Genomic DNA, 7,295 nt, shown 5'->3' with positions numbered 1-7,295 from the left:
TCCTAGCCCCTTGTCATAGTACAAGCAGCAAGAAAATAAATATCGAAATTTCCTTTTTAGCCAAGAAATTTCTTTCATTTGGCATAATCTTCACAAAAATCTTGCATATAGATATCTTTCTTTCCATAGAATGCTTACCGTAGATCCATTGTCAAAAAAAATTACTAAACGAATTTAAAATACAAAAAATAGATACACGAAAAAGTCAGAGATTGAGCATATACTCTCTCTCTATTTATATACACAAAATATTTTTTAACTTTATATATACAGTGTAAGTAATTTATCAGCAAAGGGAGTTTGAATTTATATTGTTGGAAACATATCTTATTGATATACTATTTTTAGAATAATTAGTTATTTTGTTATAGAATGATTTTAATAATTTACAAAAATATTTAGTTTTCTCGGCTGCAGTAATGACTAATAATTTAGTTATAGGTAGAGGTTATTACTTTATTGATGCAACTACTTAAAGCCCTGTAATTGATGGAAATTATGAGATAATTTTTATTTATATTTTCAACTTTCATGGTGTTTGAGTCTCTCTTCCAATATCAAAAAACAAAGAAAAAAAAAAAGTCTCTCTTCAAATAATCCTAACACATTTTTCATTAATTAAAAAATTAAAAAGCTAATATATTACTAATAAATTGATAACTAGCTAATAAATTGATAACTAGTGTTGTTGGACCTTCAAATAATAAAATTCTTTAAAACACGTACGTATTTAATACCTAGTGCTTTAAATATAAAAATAATAACAAGAAACAGAAGTAGAAAATTTAGTACAATCAATTAATATTTGAGTAAGATTGCCATAAGAGATAAATGATAATCACAAAGAATGTATTGGTATAATAATAATTACTGCTATTACAAGTAAAATATTAATATAGAGAGATAAATTTAACATTAAATTTGATTCAGGAAAATAATTTTAAACATTTATAAAAAAATAAAAGTGATTGTTATAAAGAAATTTGACATCAAATAAAACTTTAATTCCAGGAGTCACTTTCCTAAGAAGAAAGCGTCAATACGGCAATACCATCATTTGGTAAGTCTAACATTTGTAATCTATTTTTCTATTTTATTTTTTGTATTTTTTAAGTAGGTGACTGTTAGATTTGTGTTTATTTTAATTATTTCAGCGAATACTTGCATTCTTCCATTAATACAAATAGTATGTAAATTTATATTCTTTTTTTTTTTAATTACATTGAGGTTAGAGGAAAGGAAAATGGGGAAAGAGATTATAATATGGGGATTCGAACTCTCACCAACAAGGTGAGGGCGTAGGTATCCAACCAACTGATCTACTAGATCCTACATTGAAAGTTATATTCAATCACATACTTTTTAGCTGTAGGTTTCATGAACTTAATATTTTTTATTCATAATATAGTATACATATTAAAATTTACAAATTTTTAACAAAAAATTACTCTTATAAACTTATAATTTTAGAAGTATATCGTTGCAAACTTTAACATTTGAGTGCTTCTTTTTCGCAAATATTTTCCTTTTACCTTTTTTTCCTGACACTACCAGGCATGAAACATTAATTCATGGTCCTATTTCCCATTATGATTTTTGCCTGCCTTTTTATTTTTTTTCATTATATATTTACCTTTGAGATTTCTGCTTTTCTGGCTGGACCCTAGATGAGCATCTGGACCATTTATTGGTACCCTTAATTCAAGCTTGAAAAGTTTTTTTTTTTTTTTGAAGTTTCTTTCATTTGACATAATATTCACAAAAGTCATGTGTTACTATAGGACCATGAATCAGCAAATAAATGTTGAAGATGGTTACGCAATTTGAACTGCATTATAACTGCATTATTTGTCGAGTCAATTACATTTAATTTACGAGATCATAACAATTAAATGAATAAGAAAATATTCTACTTATATCATTGTATATGGCACACTTTTACTTTTAAAATTTTCAAACCGTATAAATCAAATTTTATTCTTAAATAACATAATTTGTTGGAACGCACTTCCTATAAAATTTAATCTATTTATGAGAGAAAACATATAGGAACTTGTGTGAAACTCTTAATTATTCATTTAATTGTCTATAATAGTCTGGATATATTTAATTTAAATATCAAAATTTTATTCATTTCTTGAATTCTGTGTTCAATCAATTATGATCATACAAAATAAAATTAATAGAGTATATGTAGTTTTGACAATTTGAGTGGATTATGTGGGGAAATCTTGAGTACAAAAATGGATCAATGTATATATATACACATTGAAATTGTGTTTTTGGTTGCGTGCTAAACCATGGTAAGGTGGCAATGACGTGGACTCTTTGATTCTAATAAATGCTCAAAATGACAAGCTCAAATGTAGACAACTTCAGAAGGAACCTGTCAGCGTCATGCACATAAGATAAGTATATATATCCGTAATGCCTACGAAGCTCCGGTGTGGATTTAAATTTTTTTTGGGCGTTAGTTGGACTACTTATGAAATAATCAAAGGATATTAGTATCTGTTGTCAATCAATTTAAAATTTTTGGGCGTTAGTTGGACAACTTATGAAATAATCAAAGGATTTTAGTATCTGTTGTCAATCAATTAAAAAATATCATCTGGTCGTAATAGATTGTAATTATCATAATAAGTGTATGATCATTTATAAAAACTATGTATAATTATTTTTTGTTATGGACTTTTGTTAAAATGTTGTGTATTATATAACTAAACGTGATTTTGTAAGTTTTTACAACATTCCATTTATAAGAGTGTCTATTTAAATGTTTCTTATTTATCTGTAAATATCTCACTTAGTTAACAATCAACTAATTAAAACAATAAATATGAATTTGAAAATAAGGTAGTACATAACTTCTTATTTTTAAAATCATTAAATACTTTAAGACATTCAATTTGTTGTATCATATAATATTTGGGACCAAACGAAATATAATTTTTTTATTTTTTTTTTTTGGTTTCCACCCAGTGTCTGGTACCAACGTTTGAGTTTTAAGGTGTATAAAATATGTATGGACTTTGGTATATCTCATATTTAGATGATTTGACTCGCTTTATAGTTTTGTATGCTTTCTTTTTAGTAACTATCTCTTATTTAATATATTTAGAAACAGACTCATTGGTGTTCTTACACCAACGTGGAAGCCCTACTTGAAGTTAAGGAGCGCCCTAACGACGCGCAATTGAAGATGTTTAGGGATTTCCCGTTTGGGTTATTTCTGGATTTGCCAAAGCTGAAGGTTCAGCCACAGCAAATTCGATGCCTGATGTATGCCGAGACGGAGCATGATAGAGATTATATGTTTATCATCAAGTTGAATGGGAAAGAGCTTCGTTTCAGCATTAGAGAGTTTTCCATCGTGACTGGTTTTGAAATGCGGCACGGACAACGAATTTGTCTCGGACCCCGATTCTCCCAAGGGATTGATGGATATTTACCTTTACGAACTAACCAAAGTGCCGAAAATGATTTGATTGAGCTTTTTGAAGGAAAAAAAAAAGGAAATTGGGGATGCCGATGCTTTAAGATAGCAATACTTTATTTTATCAACACATTCTTATTCTCAACTAAGAGTAATCAAGCATTTGTTACCAAGTCAATTTGACTTGGTTGAAAGCGGAGATATATGAATTATCCATGGGGAAATTATTGCTTCAAAGAGTTGTTGTCTTTAATCAGTCACAAGTTGGCGAATGATCCAACCTACTATAGGTTTGAGGATTTTCCCCTGTCCATTCAATTATGGTTTTATGAATGTTGCTCGAAGGTAGATCCTACGGTTGCGACCTGTATGGGAAACCACTTCCCTCGTATTTTTAATTGGCGAACAACTTCGAAAAGAATCTACTTTGCTGATCTGAAGAAGGGGATGTTCAAAAAGTACAACAATCAGGTAACAATACAAGCTAACTGGTCACATATGTTTTTCATACGTTAATTATACACATTTCATACATTCTTTTTATATACATGCTAACTGGTCAGCTTATACATTTTTTTTTATGTTGATAGCTAGTTTTTACCAACATTCTTCCAATAGATGAGGAGAAGGTAGCTATCAACTTTAGGGAGTTTCCAGAAGAGACAATGGTCAAAGATGTGTTAGAACCACAGGATCCCACACAGTCGAGTCCCTCTGTACGTGGTTCTAAATTTGATGTGTTGAAAAAGGAAGCTGCAAATGCAAGCATGTGATTTCGCTAATTGCATTCATCATTTTTTTACGAAATGGTTGTATTTGTGGTTAACAACATTCACTAATGTTATTCTACATCTTTCGAGTCCGCGAAGATCTTAAATCATTTGAGAAAAAGGTTGACAAGTTTAATATAATTTTCAAAGTTCATAATTTTATTCTCATTGTAGTATATAGATTAGCTTAGGTTTCTTATCATATTTTTCTTTTTATCCCATGTCGGTGAACAGTTTGTTGACATGAAGGATTACATGGACAAGTCAATTATGAATTTACTTAAAGATCTAAAGTCCATGTGTGGCAGGGAAACTGAAACTCCTGAAGCTAAGGTTATTTATCAAAATTTGAGTTAATGTCTTTTGTATTATCAATTTCTATCTAAGTGTGCTTATATATTTTAATAAACAAAGGCTTGGCAGCGTTAAGCTGACAAGCAACAAGAAGGATGAACTTCAACACAACCTATGTGTTGACACCCAATTTTGTCCCTCCTTTATTTAATTTAACCGGGTTTCTAAATTTACTGACAAGTTAAATACTTTATTTTTTTACTATTTTTATTACTACTACTAGTATCACTAATTTTATTTTTTAACATTATGAGTATTACTTTATCACAAATTTTAAATGGTTCGCCATCGTTTCATTTTCGGGTTTGAAACCGTTAAATTAATTACAAGACAACACTTTATAAAATCTTTTTTTTTACCTATTAATTATTAATTGTCTTCACATAATATATATTATACTAGTTGTCAAATTAGAAGCCCAAAAAATAATATTTTCGGACCAACATTTGAGCCCATTTCACTACCCAATCCCAACCAGCCTATTTTTAATCCATTAATTCGGACCAACTAAAACTACCCGGCCCATCAGTTGGCAGCCCAACTGAAACAGCCCACAAATGAGCAGCCCACCTTATTTTCGGTTAAGACCTAATATTTTGAGCAGCCACACCCCTGTTTTCTCCCTCATTTTCCTCTCTCAAGAAAGATTCACATTTTTTACAATAATGGCAGCTTCTAAGTTATCCATTTTTTCGTGCACTGCTCTTTATTTTTTTTTTAAAACAAAAGCCAAGCCTCTTTCTCTCTCCTCACGCTCCTCTCCACTTCCCCTTGTTCCCCACGCCGCTCCTCTCTCTCATACGCTCCTCTTCATCCTCACTCTATAAATAAAAAAGAATGATTCAGTTGAAAGGGGGATTTTATTGAGTATTTTGGAGGGACACATACCATCTTCCACACTCGATTTTTCCTTTTCCGGTGAACTTTAGCCGTGACCAACAATTACTCTATTTTCATTTTTTCGTTTTGAAACTTTAGTTACTTTAATCGGGTTCGAGTTCGAGCATAGATTCGACGACGTCAACGCCCCGTTCACTGCACCGCAAAAAGGTCGGTAAACCGTCTTTTCTTCTTCCATTCTAGTTTTTTGATACATTTATGATTCTCCGTATACTGTGAATCGTCGTTAGTTTCTTTCCAGCGTCGTTTATTTTTGTACTATGAAAAGAGATATCCGACATGTTTATTCTAAATCTTTGGTGTTTTGAGTATGAGTCTACGTTTGGTGTTTGCTGCTTCATTAGGAGTATTTTGTTAGTTGCTGTCCGTATGGAAATGATTTTATTAGGAGTCATATTTTTTTTTATTTTTTTAAGCATTTGACTCTTATAGAGAATGCCTTTATTTGAAGTTGATGTACGAACAAGTGCCAATCAATATACTTAATGTCTTTGATGGAATGTACAGTCCTCTGTTTCACCATAATGTTAAAATATTGAACGTCATATATTAGTTCCCATCTTAATGTATTAATATATTCATTGTTTTGTTAGAAGATTTTAGGATGATTCTTTTAGTTACAGTCCTTTTGGTGGAAGAGTTAGACCAAAGTGGAAAGTCAAGTCTATCAAAAGCCTAAACCTCTTTCATGTTTTTTTTTCCCTTTACTGTTAAATATGATATACTATTTGGAGTATGCATAACCAGGCTTGTTTTGTTAAATGTTTAGGGATCATGTTTAATAAGGTTTGCCTGGTTACATATTCTTTAGCTGCTATGGTTGTAAATCGTCTTCGTATTTGGCTTTGAGTGTTTTGTTCGAATAGCCCTTATGAGTCTGCCGCTAATCTTTATTTATTTTTTTCTCTTTGCATGTACACTTTGGGAGCGAATGGAGTCACAAATCACGACTCTCTCAAAATAGAGTTTCAAAAAAAAAAGGAAACTTGGCATTAATACATTACCCGTGCATGGAGTCGACACATGTCCTTATTCCTTAATCTTATCCTACAACAAGAAAGCGATGAAATTCGCTTGAAGCCCGCCCATGGCGATTCCTTTTAAAATTTTCAACTTTTTCACTCTTTTTTTTATTTTGTTTGAATGTGTGTTGAATGATTTCTTTGGATGCGTGTTTGATATTTTGGATACCTGATATAATGACTTAAGCTTAGCATGCAACTACCCTTTAAATGTAGAATTGAATCAATCGAGTTTGCTAAAAAATTAAGCCCAACTTCAAAACCATCCACATAACATATTTTTTCTTCAAAACATAAAAAAATTTGCATAAATGTTAGTTTATTTTGAGAGATAAAAAAGGAAAACTAAATTAATGGATAACTCTTTCATTTTAGTTCCTTTCCAACGCTTGAAATACATATCTATTTAAAACAACTTTCGCACAATATACATTAAACTAATAGTCTTTCTATGAAATTTTTAAAATTTATTTAATGTTAATCTTACATTAACTCTTTTTAATTTGTGAGTCGGCATAACTCACTTTTTCCCAAATACATATAAACATCACATGTTCCGCATCTTTTAGTTTATTTCAATTAAACTCTTGTATGCAATTACTATTTTCTGTCAATTTTACTTTAAACAACTTTATCAATACTCACAAAAAATCATTTTTTCTTTCGATAATATTACATTTACACCTAGCCTAATTAAATTTTAGTCTGGTCGGTTAACCATTGTTAATGGGTCTTAAAGGATGCCTAATACCTTCCCTTTAGACTAATTGAACCCTTACCTAGAATCTTAAGTTTCGCAGATCTTAACAGAGC

Source organism: Lycium barbarum, chromosome 3 (assembly GCF_019175385.1).
Source record: "Lycium barbarum isolate Lr01 chromosome 3, ASM1917538v2, whole genome shotgun sequence".
Taxonomy (NCBI): Eukaryota; Viridiplantae; Streptophyta; class Magnoliopsida; order Solanales; family Solanaceae; genus Lycium; species Lycium barbarum.
This window is presented reverse-complemented; position numbering follows the sequence as displayed.